Here is a 15041-nt window from a genome sequence, read left to right as displayed (position 1 = left end):
CGTGGGTATGAGTCCGCTACTGACTATGATGAGGAGACTTTGGCTCTTATTACACATGAAGAACACTATGGAGATGATTCTGATCATGAGACGCAATACATGGCTGCTAAAGATGCTGACAGGTATGAATGTTTAGTTGCTCAACGTGTTTTGAGTGTGCAGGTTACACAAGCTGAGCAAAATCAGAGGCATAATTTGTTCCATACAAAGGGAGTTGTGAAGGAACGTTCTATTCGCGTCATCATAGATGGAGGGAGCTGCAACAACTTGGCTAGCATGGAGATGGTGGAGAAGCTATCTCTTACCATAAGACCACATCCACATCCTTACTACATCCAATGGTTCAACAACAGCGGCAAGGTTAAGGTAACACGTACTGTTCGTGTGCATTTTAGTATCTCTACATATGCTGATTATGTTGATTGTGATGTGGTACCTATGCAAGCATGTTCCTTATTACTTGGTAGACCATGGCAATTTGATAAAAATTCTGTACACCATGGTAGAAACAATTAGTATACTCTTGTTCATAAGGATAAAAATATTACTTTGCTTCCTATGACTCCTGATTCCATTTTGAAAGATGATATTAATAGAGCTAATAAAGCAAAACAGGAGAAAAATAAGAGTGAAAATGAGATTGTGGCAAAAGAATTTGAGCAACAAATGAAGCCTAATAATAAACCATCTAGTGTTGCTTCTGAAATTAAATTTAAAAGTGCATGTTTACTTGCCACCAAATCTGATATTGATGAGCTAGATTTTAGCAAATCTGTTTGCTATGCTTTTGTGTGCAAAGAGGCATTATTTTCATTCGAGGACGTGCCTTCCTCTTTGCCCCCTGCTGTCACTAACATTTTGCAGGAGTTCGCTGACGTCTTCCCACAAGACGTGCCACCGGGATTACCACCTATTCGAGGGATTGAGCATCAAATTGACTTAATTCCCGGTGCATCGCTACCCAACTGTGCACCATACCGTACCAATCCAGAGGAGACGAAGGAGATTATGCGTCAAGTATAGGAGCTGCTCGACAAAGGTTATATATGCGAATCTCTTAGTCCTTGTGCTGTTCCTATTATACTAGTGCCTAAAAAGGATGGTACGTCGCGTATGTGTGTTGATTGTAGAGGCATTAATAATATTACTATTCGTTATCGTCATCCTATTCCTAGGCTAGATGATATGCTTGATGAATTGAGTGGCTCTACAATATTCTCCAAAGTTGATTTGCGTAGTGGATACCATCAAATTCGTATGAAATTGGGAGATGAATGGAAAACAGCATTTAAAACAAAGTTTGGTTTATATGAGTGGTTAGTCATGCCTTTTGGGTTAACTAATGCACCTAGTACTTTCATCAGACTAATGAACGAAGTTTTACGTGCTTTCATTGGACGATTTGTGGTAGTCTATTTTGATGATATACTGATTTATAGCAAATCTTTGGAAGAACATTTGGAACATTTACGTGCTGTTTTTATTGCTCTACGTGATGCACGTTTGTTTGGTAACCTTGGGAAGTGCACCTTTTGCACCGACCGAGTATCTTTTCTTGGCTATGTTGTTACTCCACAGGGAATTGAAGTTGATAAAGCCAAGATTGAAGCTATTGAGAGTTGGCCGCAGCCCAAAACGGTCACACAAGTGTGGAGTTTTCTTGGACTTGCTGGTTTCTATAGGCGTTTTGTGAGAGATTTTAGCACCATTGCTGCACCTATCAACGAGCTTACAAAGAAGGATGTGCCTTTTGTTTGGGGTACCGCACAGGAAGAAGCCTTCACGGTATTGACAGATAAGTTGACACATGCTACTTTACTCCAACTTCCTGATTTTAATAAGACATTGTTCGGACTTTAGAAACATGGCAACATTATTTATGGCCCAAAGAATTTGTTATACATTCTGATCATGAATCATTGAAACACATTAAAAGTCAAGCAAAACTGAACCGTAGACATGCTAAATGGGTTGAATTCATTGAGACTTTCCCTTATGTCATTAAACACAAGAAGGGTAAAGAAAATATTATTGCTGATGCATTGTCTCGTTGTTATACTATGCTTTCACAACTTGACTTTAAAATATTTGGTTTGGAGACCATCAAAGATCAATATGTGCATGATGCTGAATTTAAAGATGTATTGTAGAATTGTAAAGAAGATAGAACATGGAACAAGTTCGTCGTTAACGATGGATTTGTGTTTCGTGCTAACAAGCTATGCATTCCAGCTTGCTTCGTTCGTCTTTTGTTGTTGCAGGAGGCGCATGGAGGAGGACTAATGGGCCACTTTGGCGTGAAGAAGACGGAGGACGTACTTGCTACACATTTCTTTTGGCCAAAGGTGAGACGGGATGTTGAGCGTTTTGTTGCTAGCTGCACTACATGTCAAGAAGCTAAGTCATGACTCATTCCTCATGGTTTATATATGCCTTTGCCTGTACCTAGTGTTCCTTGGGAGGATATATCTATGGACTTTGTTTTAGGTTTACCTCGAACAAAGAAGGGGAGGGATAGCATATTTGTTGTCGTGGATAGATTCTCGAAAATGGCACACTTTATACCATGTCATAAAAGTGATGATGTTGTTAATGTTGCTGATTTGTTCTTTCGTGAAATTATTCGCTTGCATGGTGTGCCAAATACTATTGTTTCAGATCATGATACTAAATTTCTTAGCCACTTTTGGAGATGTTTATGGGCTAAGTTGGGGACTAAACTGCTTTTTAGTACGACTTGTCACCCCCAAACTGATGGACAAACTGAAGTAGTCAATAGAACATTGTCTACTATGCTTAGGGCTGTTTTGAAGAATAATAAGAAAATGTGGGAAGAATGCTTGCCTCATATTGAATTTGCTTATAATCGTTCATTGCATTCTACTACTAAGATGTGCCCTTTTGAAATTGTGTATGGTTTCCTACCTCGTGCACCAATTGATTTGTTGCCTCTTCCTTCTTCGGAGAAGGTTAATTTTGATGCTAAAGAACGTGCTAAATTGATTTTAAAAATGCATGAGTTAACTAAGGAAAACATTGAGCGTATGAACGCTAAATATAAACTTGCTGGAGATAAGGGTAGAAAACATGTTGTGTTTGCACCTGGAGATCTTGTTTGGTTACATTAGCGTAAGGATAGATTTCCTAATTTGCGCAAATCAAAGATAATGCCACGTGCTGATGGTCCTTTTAAGGTGTTAGAGAAAATAAATGATAATGCGTATAAACTTGAGCTACCTGCAGATTTTGGGGTTAGTCCCACTTTTAACATTGCAGATTTGAACCCTTATTTGGGTGAGGAAGATGAGCTTCCGTCGAGGACGACTTCATTTCAAGAAGGGGAGGATGATGAGGACATCAATACCATTGTTACACCCACAGCCCCTACTGTTACATATAATGGACCAATTACTAGAGCTCGCGCACGCCAATTAAATTACCAGGTACTTTCGTTTCTTGGTAATGATTTTAATGTTCATGAGAATATGATGCTGCCTAGATTGGATACTTTTCTTTTGCTTACAAATGAAGGGCCTAGCTTGGATAAGGATGAACATTGGAGCAAGAACAAGCATGGAGTTGATGGCATGCGCAAGGGGAACAAGAACGGAGTTACAAGTGATGATTTCAGGACTTTGAAGCCACCATAAGGAGTGAATGAAGCCTTGGACGAAATATACAAGATGCCACTTCATCAATTTCGTCCAGAGGCTATTCTAGGTGCTGCGTCACCTTATTATTGGGCCAGGCCCATGTAATTTCGAAATACATAAGTATAGGCTGTTTTTAGAGTCCGTATGTGTGGGGAAACAAGAGATAGGGTTGGTTTCGGACCCCTTCCACGAGGGCCACGAAATTCCCCCCTATTCCTCCATATATACAGCCCTTAGGGCACCGTTTAGACTTTGGGTTTTGTTTAGATTAAAAGTTCGCCATAGCTGCAACTTCGCGTACTTCGTTTTTGTACAACGACCAGACAAAGGCGTCACACAACCTGATAGAGGCGAGGGTGTCCCGATCTTTCGAGGAGATGATAACTATTGATTTGGTGGAGCCGACTTTGACGATCCGACTACAAACGTGCACGTCGTTGCCCCTTAGCAATCGCTAAACCAATCTCCCGAGGTTACTGGCGATGCTGGAAGCACAATCAGCCTGACCATGAAGGTCTATTCCTGCAAGCAATCGAAGAACGAGCAAGAATATGATAAAGCAATCTGAATATTGCGAATATATATTATGAAGTATTGATAATGGTGGGGATCCGTAAGCGGTCTTGGTCTGGTCGTTGGACACAAACGAAGTACACGAAGTTGCAATGGCTTACTTTTAACTAAACAAATCCCAAGGAAAAAGCTACTAGATGGATCTACTTATATAGGAGCAAGGGGTGGTGGCCAAGGAGGTGGGAGGATGTCCCAAGGCAGCCTAAAACCAACCCTAGGTCGTACAAGGCTCATGGGCCCAAGTGGAGGTGATGCAACACCTTTGGACTTGTTGTTTGACTCGGATTCTGCTGCAGTGTTAGATTGTTTCGTCCATATCTCAATGCTCCGGACGAATTTAAAGGTGAATCCAATTGGGTTGGAAAGAGGACGAAATCTACTTTCCAACAAAAAAAGAATCACCCAATTCGGAGTTCGTATGAAAAAGTTATTGGCGTTTTGAGTCAGGTATGTCTGTGCAGTCCGAATCTGAATCCAGAACGTGAGAGACTTGGACTCTATCTTCTCTTGGCCCAAAAGTGACGTGAGAGGACTTTTTGAACAGAACGTAAACTTCTTCTTTTGCCTTATCTTCATATGTGGATTGTACAAATGTCCCATACACCTGCAATTAGACAAAACACAAAAGTGTGTGAAGTATTTTTGTTCTGGATAACATAAATAGATTATTGAATAGTTTGCACTAGAGATCACCTGACAAATATGCATGTATGCAATATTTTTGGTCGTATCCAAGGTAGTCATGTCCTCATCATCCTCCCCTTCTTGAAAACAAAGCCGTCCTCGGCGTTGCTTAATCTGAAATCTGGCTAACAAAAGAGACAAGGTGTACACGTTGTATATGTATATGTCATCCGTTTTTACTGATCTCATTTGGTGCACATGTGACACAGTTATACAAGAGCACCCTTCAAAAGTCGTGAAATGTAAAGCCAATATATTTTCACAAGAATTCAAAGGCATGAAAATATTACAACTCAGTTTGCACATATAAGTGAAGCTGTTATTCATATCAAAAGATTGACAATGCTTATCATTAAACCATCCCAACATTGATGAACCATCACCAAAGTTAGAGGTCATATCAAAATGATTAAACATTGGCACAATTATTTTCAAACATATTTTGATCCAGATCTGATTTATTCCCTGATTCACTTGATTCTTTTGCATCGATGGTTAATTGAATGGGTTCACTCAAAATTGTTTGAGCACATGGAAAAGTCAAATCATCAACGTAGTCCTCTAAAGTAGCTGGTGTGATCAAAGTAGTGGGTAGCTCACCGCATGGTGCACTTAAATTGACAAGACATTCATCATACTCATGTGGAGGTGGAAGATTAGTACCTTTGTCATTACCTCTTATGATCAACTCAGATGATGTAGGCACTCTCGGTGATGATGTGTCACATGATGGAGGTGATGTAGTCCTCACAACAACGGATGTGGTTGTCATAGTATGCCTAGTAGTTGAAGGGACAACCGTATCAACTCTTGGAATGTGCATCTCGCGCTTGTTCTCCTTGTGGGCAACACGTTGTTTTATTTCCTGTTCACCTTTGCAAGCAAGATGAAACAAATGGTCCATAGGATAACTGATGAGGACATCAATACAATTGTTACACCCACAGGCCCTGCTGCTATACATACTGGACCAATTACTAGAGCTCGCACACGCCAATTAAATTACCAGGTACTTTCGTTTCTTGCTAATGATTCTAATGTTCATGAGAATATGATGCTGCCTAAATTGGATACATTTGTTTTGCTTACAAATGAAGGGCCTAGCTTTGAGAAGGATGAACATTGGAGCAAGAACAAGCATGGAGATGATGGCATGCGCATGGGGAACAAGAACGGAGTTACAAGTGATGATTTCAGGACGTTGAAGCCACCATAATGCGTGCATGAAGCCTTGGACGAAATATACAAGATGCTACTTCATAACTTTCGTCCAGAGGCTATTCTAGGTGCCGCGTCACCTTATTATTGGGCCAGGCCCATGTAATTTCGAAATACATAAGTATAGGCTGTTTTTAGAGTCCGTATGTGTGGGGAAACAAGAGATAGGGTTGGTTTCGGACCCCTTCCTCAAGGGCCACGAAATTCCCCCCTCTTCCTCCATATATACAGCCCTTAGGGCGTCGTTTAGACTTTGGGTTTTGTTTAGATTAAAAGTTCGCCCTAGCTGCAACTTCGCGTACTTCGTTTGTGTTCAGCGACCAGACAAAGGCGTCACAGAACCCCACCTTGATCAATAAAGCTTTCATCTTATATTCGCAATATCCGGATTGCAATCTCAGTTTCTTGCTTGTTCTTCGTTTGCTCGCAGGAAACAGACCCTCGTGGTCAGGTTGATCGTGCTCCGGCGTGGTCGATAACCTCTCGGAGTTGGTTTAGCGATTGCTAAGGCGCGACGTCCTCGCACGTTCGTAGTCGGATCGTCAAAGTCGACTTCCACCAAAGCGATATCCATCATCTCATCGAAAGACGGGACACCTTTGCCTCTATCAATAACACTCTTCACGAATTAGTATCTCCTGAATGTCACGATTTAATCCTCCCCAAAATCTATCCATAAAATCTTCTTCACTTTCTTCTAAAGAGGAATGCAGCAAGGTAGTTTGTAAAGTATCAAATATTTCGTTACGGTGTCACTACCTTGTTTTAAATGTTGCAACTTTGTAATCATGTCACGAGTATAATAAGCAGGAACTCATGTATGTCGCATGGCAAGTTTCAAATCATCCCAAGTAGTTGGTATATCATTAGGGTGTAACCGACAATATTCACTCCACCAAACTACAGCATAACCAGTGAAAGAACCAACCGCAACCTTAACTTTTTTACGTACATCAAAATTATTGGAAGCAAATATATTATTTATGTCAAACTCCCATTCAATATATAAAGCAGGTCTAAAACGACCATTAAATGGTGGTATAGAAACATTAACCTGATCATGTGCATTTGGATGTTTGTGCACCTCTCGTGACGGTTGTGGTATTTGCATAGGTGATGGCACGTCTCCCACAATCGACAAACCCCATGAATTGACTCTAGATCCTGTGATGATTAGTAGAAACAAGAAACAAAATTCAAGAATAATGTTCCTATGAACTACTAGGATGTGGTGGTAAAGCGCTCACAGTAAAGCAAATATCAATATCTTACAAGTTCTTACCAAGCAGCAGGTGGTGACAGGCAACCAGCGGTGTCAAATAACTCTGAAGATTGTGTGAAGCGATTGCCAGGGGAACGTACGTATACACGGTGCAGAAATATGTGGAGCTGGGTTGGCTATATATGGTAGCAAAATATTAGCAATAATCAATTCAGAGATGCAATGTTGAATAAACGCTCAACGGCGGTACTGTGCTGGTCCTAGGCTAGATCGGACAAGAGACGCGAGCCTAGAACACTAATGAAGTCACGGTGTAGCACAACTAGCATCAATGAAGGATACTAAGTAGCTCTGGACAGCAAGATATAAGTGAAGATCAGCACGGCAGTAAAGATAATGATGAAAAACAACTGCCAAGCAGGATATACAACAACTCTCTCTCCAACTTTCCTCTTGAAAAGTTTGAACCAATTTTCTGATAACTTTTCTCAAGAATGGCACTGACTCAAGCTTTCAAACGCAAAAGGAATCACTCAATTCCGAGTTGATATGAGGAGTCAAAAAATTCTAAAACTGGCTTGAAAAACTAGAATAAACTGTGTCGCGAACTTCGGAGGGCAAAAAGACCTATTTAGAAGCCGATTTTGAGGTGCCAAATAGTGAACTTGTCTCTGCAACTATTTAGATGCGGCTCGTCGCTAGCTTTCATTTGAGTACTCGCGGAGCCAAAACGGATATCGTATGAGGAAGTTATGCCTGTTTTACTGAACAGTGCACAAAACAGATTCCAATCTGAATTCAACTACGAGATTGAGTCTAGATAGATCCGAATTTTGTGTTTTTTCTCTTTTTTTTCCTCACACTTTTTTTCTTTTTCTTTCTCTCTTTTTTTCTCTGACTTTTTTTCTTTTTTTTCTCTGTCTTTTTTTTCTCCCTCTTTCCAAGACAAACTAGATAAGATACAGATTGGATCAAGCGAAGATGTGAACGACCTCAACTATGATTGTGACAATGAACTATGGGTAGCACGTGGTGGAAATTGATGGATGGTGTGGTGGACAGCGGAAGGGATAACGATGCAGCGGCAACGTGACTAATGTGAACAGAACTCGAAACTCTAAACGAACTAGACCCTAAGACCAGCAACTCGACACGACGATGCAACCGATAATTCAATAATGCAACACAATGAAAAGAAAATTGCAAAGGCTCAGACTGGCTTGGACAAAAGGATGAATAGATCTAACTTTTTGTGGCTTTTTCTTGGACAATAGGTAAGAAAATAAATCTAATCTAGGGGAAACTGGAAATTCTCACCGAGCAACCTGAAAACTGATACCACCTGATAGAGGCGAGGGTGTCCCGATCTTTCGATGAGATGATAACTATCGATTTGGTGGAGCCAACTTTGATGATCCGACTACAAACGTGCACGACGTTGCGCCTTAGCAATCGCTAAACCAATCTCCCGAGGTTACTGACGATGCTGGAAGCACAATCAGCCTGACCATGAAGGTCTATTCCTGCAAGCAATCGAAGAACGAGCAAGAATATGATAAAGCAATCTGAATATTGCGAATATATATTATGAAGTATTGATAATGGTGGGGATCCGTAAGCGGGCTTGGTCTGGTCGTTGGACACAAATGAAGTACACGAAGTTGCAATGGCTAACTTTTAACTAAACAAATCCCAAGGAAAAAGCGACTAGATGGATCTACTTATATAGGAGCAAGGGGTGGTGGCCAAGGAGGTGGGAGGACGTCCCAAGGCAGCCTAAAACCAACCCTAGGTCGTACAAGGCTCATGGGCCCAAGTGGAGGTGATGCAACACCTTTGGACTTGTTGTTTGACTCAGATTCTGCTGTAGCGTCAGATTGTTTCGTCCATATCTCAATGCTCCGGACGAATTTAAAGGTGAATCCAATTGGGTTGGAAAGAGGACGAAATCTACTTTCCAACAAAAAAAGAATCACCCAATTCAGAGTTCGTATGAAAAAGTTGTTGGCGTTTTGAGTCAGGTATGTCTGTGCAGTCCGAATCTGAATCCAGAACGTGAGAGACTTGGACTCTATCTTCTCTTGGCCCAAAAGTGACGTGAGAGGACTTTTTGAACAGAACGTAAACTTCTTCTTTTGCCTTATCGTCATATGTGGATTGTACAAATGTCCCATACACCTGCAATTAGACAAAACACAAAAGTGTGTGAAGTATTTTTGTTCTGGATAACATAAATAGATTATTGAATAGTTTGCACTAGAGATCACCTGACAAATATGCATGTATGCAATATTTTTGGTCGTATCCAAGGTAGTCATGTCCTCATCAGAACCCCACCTTGATCAATAAAGCTTTCCTCTTATATTCGCAATATCCAGATTGCAATCTTAGTTTCTTGCTTGTTCTTCATTTGCCTGCAGGAAACAGAACTTCGTGGTCAGGTTGATCGTGCTCCGGCGTGGTCAATAACCTCTCGGAGTTGGTTTAGCGATTACTAAGGCGCGATGTCCTCGCACGTTCGTAGTCGGACGTCAAAGTCGACTTCCTCCAAAACGATAACCACCATCTCATCGAAAGACAGGACACCTTTGCCTCTATCAACTTTGTTGGTGCTCCTTCAGGTTCGGCAATCACCCTCTTTCTTTTTGATGTCTGATGCACAAGAACAACATTTGAGTGAAAAAATATGGTATGATGATAGATGGAATATGTATTGATAATGGATGGGCATGGCATCTCGACATATATGATGAGTAAACTAAGAAGATGGCGGTGCAACAAAGTAGAAGAAATGTAAGACAACATATGCAAGATACGCGCAATCAGTAAAACCTTGCCAAATTAGAACAGGCACCTTGATGGGTGAACAGGACAGGCCATCTGCCTTTCACTCCTCGAGGTTAGCATAGTCATTAGGATCATATTCTGAACAAGAATCTACAGGTGGGGAGCGATTAGTTTCATTGCATCCAGAATGGCACTCAATGCCTTGGTGCCAATTTTGTAAGTCATTGTAGTGTTCCACAATATTCTTCTGATGCGCGGATTCAGATATTCACTGTAATTACGTATAATATCTGAGAACCATGAAAACATAAATAGTAGTGAGATTATCTTTGTAATGCACATGATATTCTAATATAGGGGCGCCCCTGTAAACCCTTGTGTGCTATCACTGGATTCTGATGAGAGAGCTCATGTGTGCTGTAATATGGTGCGTGCATTAATATAATCTGGCACAAGTACACAAAAAATAGGCTCCAGAAGTAAGGATAGTTGGCAGATGATAGGTTCATAATATACTGTATAGAGAGTTTATTGCCAAACCATGATAACAGGAGCACACAGCAACTAGGCAGATCGTAGTGTACATAAAAGGGGTTCACCATAACCACGATATATAAATAAGGAATGTGGAACTGGCTGGAAAATATGGTGTTATATCGATCACGTACAGGCCAGCTCTATCAGCTGTTGACTGCAGATGTCCCTGCTCCCCTTCCTGACAAGGAACATACTGTACGTACTAAATACAGAATAACAAAAGAGGAATATGTTAAAGAATAGAACAGGAAGCATATTCTTGAGGTTCCGCTTCATTGCATACAATGTTGGTTGCCCACTCATGATGAATCACAACGCCCAAAGAAATGCAATTCCATGCTGTCTCTCTATATGTGGCCACATGCATTTGGAAAATCAAGTGGGAGCATTAACTGACAAATTAAATGTGTGTCTGTTAACTAATATCAGTATCATATCACAATGCGTATTTGAAGAAGTAAGCTTTGGACTTATGATTGGTGTGTTTAGCTTCAAGAGTGGACTGCTGCTAGTGCGGCACAAAGCAGCTACACATAGCATAGTGTAGATATAACGGGAAAACCGTAAGCATCAGAGTAAAATCAGCAAAGTGGAACTTGCTGGAATATATGTGCTAGTATTGCCGATACGGCTAGAAAGGCTTCGAATACCATCTCTCTTCAACTGAAGGTGCGGTACTATTAATATCAGTGTAACTCTCAAAGGCCACACAGCTCCCCGCATTTCCTTGCTATTCTTATAGGATTCAAGTGGGCAGGCCACTACAAATCCTATTCTTATGTTTACAAAATTCTATGAATCAAAGATGCCCGAAGAGTTCAAAGTGTCCATCACAACCGACCGTATAGACCTCTACACTGCAAATGTCCTTGCTCATCTTCACTACAAGGAACATACTGTACTCCCTCCGTTCCAAAATATAAGTCTTTGTAGAGATTTCCACTATGAATCACATACAGATGTATACAGATACATTTTAGAGTGTAGATTCACTCATTTTGCTCCATATGTAGTCCATGGTGGAATCTATACAAAGACTTGTATTTAGGAACGGAGAGAGTACTTATTTAAGACGAACGGAAGAGGAACATTGATGCGGAGCATCCTACGATCATCCCCATGTACACTACGACTTCTCCCCAAGCCCCAAGTGCCCTCATGTTGAGACCTCAAGCATACGCCATTGGACCTAAGGTGAATTCGCTCCTTTCCGAATCTTCCTTTCCGCATGTAAGACATGGATGCTACTTCAAGCGCTGATGAGGACATCAATACCATTGTTACACCCACAGCCCCTGCTGCTATACATACTGGACCAATTACTAGAGCTCGCGCACGCCAATTAAATTACCAGGTACTTTCGTTTCTTGGTAATGATTCTAATGTTCATGAGAATATGATGCTGCCTAAATTGGATACATTTGTTTTGCTTACAAATGAAGGGCCTAGCTTTGAGAAGGATGAACATTGGAGCAAGAAGAAGCATGGAGATGCTGGCATGCGCATAGGGGACAAGAACGGAGTTACAAGTGATGATTTCAGGACGTTGAAGCCACCATAATGCGTGCATGAAGCCTTGGACGAAATATACAAGATGCTACTTCATAACTTTCGTCCAGAGGCTATTTTAGGTGCTGCGTCACCTTATTATTGGGCCAGGCCCATGTAATTTCGAAATACTTGAGTATAGGCTATTTTTAGAGTCCGTATGTGTGGGGAAACAAGAGATAGGGTTGGTTTCGGACCCCTTCCCCAAGGGCCACGAAATTCCCCCCTCTTCCTCCATATATACAGCCCTTAGGGCGTTGTTTAGACTTTGAGTTTTGTTTAGATTAAAAGTTCGCCATAGCTGCAACTTCGCGTACTTCGTTTGTGTTCAACGACCAGACAAAGGCGTCACAGAACCCCACCTTGATCAATAAAGCTTTCATCTTATATTCGCAATATCCAGATTGCAATCTCAGTTTCTTGCTTGTTCTTCGTTTGCTCGCAGGAAACAGACCCTCGTGGTCAGGTTGATCGTGCTCCGGCGTGGTCAATAACCTCTCGGAGTTGGTTTAGCGATTGCTAAGGCGCGACGTCCTCGCACGTTCGTAGTCGGATCGTCAAAGTCGACTTCCATCAAAGCGATATCCATCATCTCATCGAAAGACGGGATACCTTTGCCTCTATCAAGTGGTATCAGATTTCCAGGTTGCTCGGTGAGATTTTATAGTTTTTCGTAGTTTAGATCGAGTCTGTTCTTCATACCTACAGTCCATGAAAAAGCCACACAAAAAAATTAGGGTTAGTTCCGTATATCCGAACCAATCTGAGCCTTTGCATAATCTTTTTAGGGTTTTTGCTTTGTTGAATTTGCGGTTGCATCGTCGTGTCAAGTTGGTGGTCTTAGAGTCTAGTCTTTTAGAGTTTCGAGTTCTGGTCATAAGTTGTCACGCCGCCGCCGCACCATCATCATCGCCTTGCCGTCTACCACTATTGCTTATCCGCCACCGCTCTGAATCCGTATCCATATACCACCACCAATCCGTATCCATATACCACCACCGATCCGTATCCATATGCCACCACCGCTGCCATATCCTACCACCATATATCCACCACCAATCCGAGTTCTTTTCATATTCGGTTTGTTTTAGAGATCCATCTATTTTCCGTTTCGTGTTTCCTTGCCTGAGCAGGTCTCGGAAAAAAAAAGTCTGGAGACCCCCGGGCAGTTTTTAGGCCAAAATTTCGGCAACCAAAAATATTTTTCCACTATCCTATTTTGAGGTCCCGGAGAGTGTTTTGAGACACTCGCCATCATGGTGATTTTTTGTCGCACTTTTTCGTCGTCGCTGCCCTGATTTCCGAAAAAAATAGTCAAAATTTTTTTGTGCCCATCCTGTCAGTTTGAACTGGGAAGAGTTTTGAGACACTCGCCATTATAGTGATTTTTCGCAAAAAAAAGAGGAGCGCAAAAAAAAGAGCAAATTTTTTTTCCAGAGTGTGCTTTTCCCTTGTTTACGTGCAGCGCCGTGATTTTGTTAGTGATCTAGGCTCGCGTCTCTAGCACGGTCTAGCCTAGGACCAGCACAGTACCGTCGTTGAGCGTTTATTCAACTTTGCATCTCTGAATTGATTATTGATGACCCTTTTTGCTACCATATTATAAGCCTTCCCAGCTCCACATACATCTACATCGTGCGTTTGACTCTCCCTGGTAATCGCTCTATCCAATCTTTGAGAGTTTTGACTACAACGGTTGCCGATCACCACCTGCTGCTGGGTAAGAACTGGTAAGAATTTGAGATTCGCTTGAAGGTTTTGTGACACACCACCATCACCACCACTTCCTAGTAGTCTGTAGGATCATATTCTTTTGTGTTTCTATTGCTGCTAACTATGGCAGGATCACAAGCCGATGAGACTGATTGGGAGAACATGGCGAACAAGGAGTTGCATGATAAATTTCAGCAAATGATGAGTGGCCAGGTGGGAGATGTGCTAAACAGATTTGAAGAGGCTATGGAGAAGATAGATGCCGTGGAGAAGTCGTTCGAGACAAAGCTGGATAACAAGTTTACTGAATTACTCAAGCGTCTTCCCCAACCACCACCGGCTGCACATGTCGCACCTCTACAACAACAACAACCACATCTCCAACGCCGCCTTCCAAATCAAGTGGGACAAGCACAGCGCGTTCCAATTGAGACTGGTCAAAATTCGGGTGCCGCTGCACCTACTGTTGATGCTTCTTTGGCTCCTGCTACTGCGGCGGCTGAGGAGGATGACGATTATGCGGGCGATTATGAGGATGAGGTTGATCAAAATCAGAACTACGTGCAGCCACCAGCACCACCAGCAGCAGGTCGACCTCAGGTATATATTCGCAACGGTAGGCCGGCACCACCACCTCAAGTACGAGATCATGACCATCTCCCTAAACTGAAATTGAATATTCCACCATTTGAGGGTAGATATGTTCCTGATATATATCTTACTTGGGAGTTAGAAACTGAACAACGATTTACATGTTTACAATATCCTGAGGAGAGACGTGTTCCTGCTGCTGTTTGTGCTTTCACTAGCTTTGCATGTCTTTGGTGGTCTGAACATTGTAGATTATATCCTGTTCCAGCTACTTGGGCTGCTTTGAAAACTGCTATGCGTACTCGTTGGGTTCCACCATATTATCAACGTGAATTACTTCAAAAATTGCAGCGCTTAAGACAAAGGAAAAATTCTGTAGAAGAATATTATCAGGAATTACAAACTGGCATGATTAGATGTGGTATTGTTGAGGAGAATGAAGCTATGCTTGCACGTTTTATGGGTGGATTAAATAAAGAGATTCAGACCATTCTAGAGTATAAGGATTATAATAA

This window comes from Triticum aestivum, chromosome 7D (genome assembly GCF_018294505.1).
Source record: "Triticum aestivum cultivar Chinese Spring chromosome 7D, IWGSC CS RefSeq v2.1, whole genome shotgun sequence".
NCBI lineage: Eukaryota > Viridiplantae > Streptophyta > Magnoliopsida > Poales > Poaceae > Triticum > Triticum aestivum.
This window is presented reverse-complemented; position numbering follows the sequence as displayed.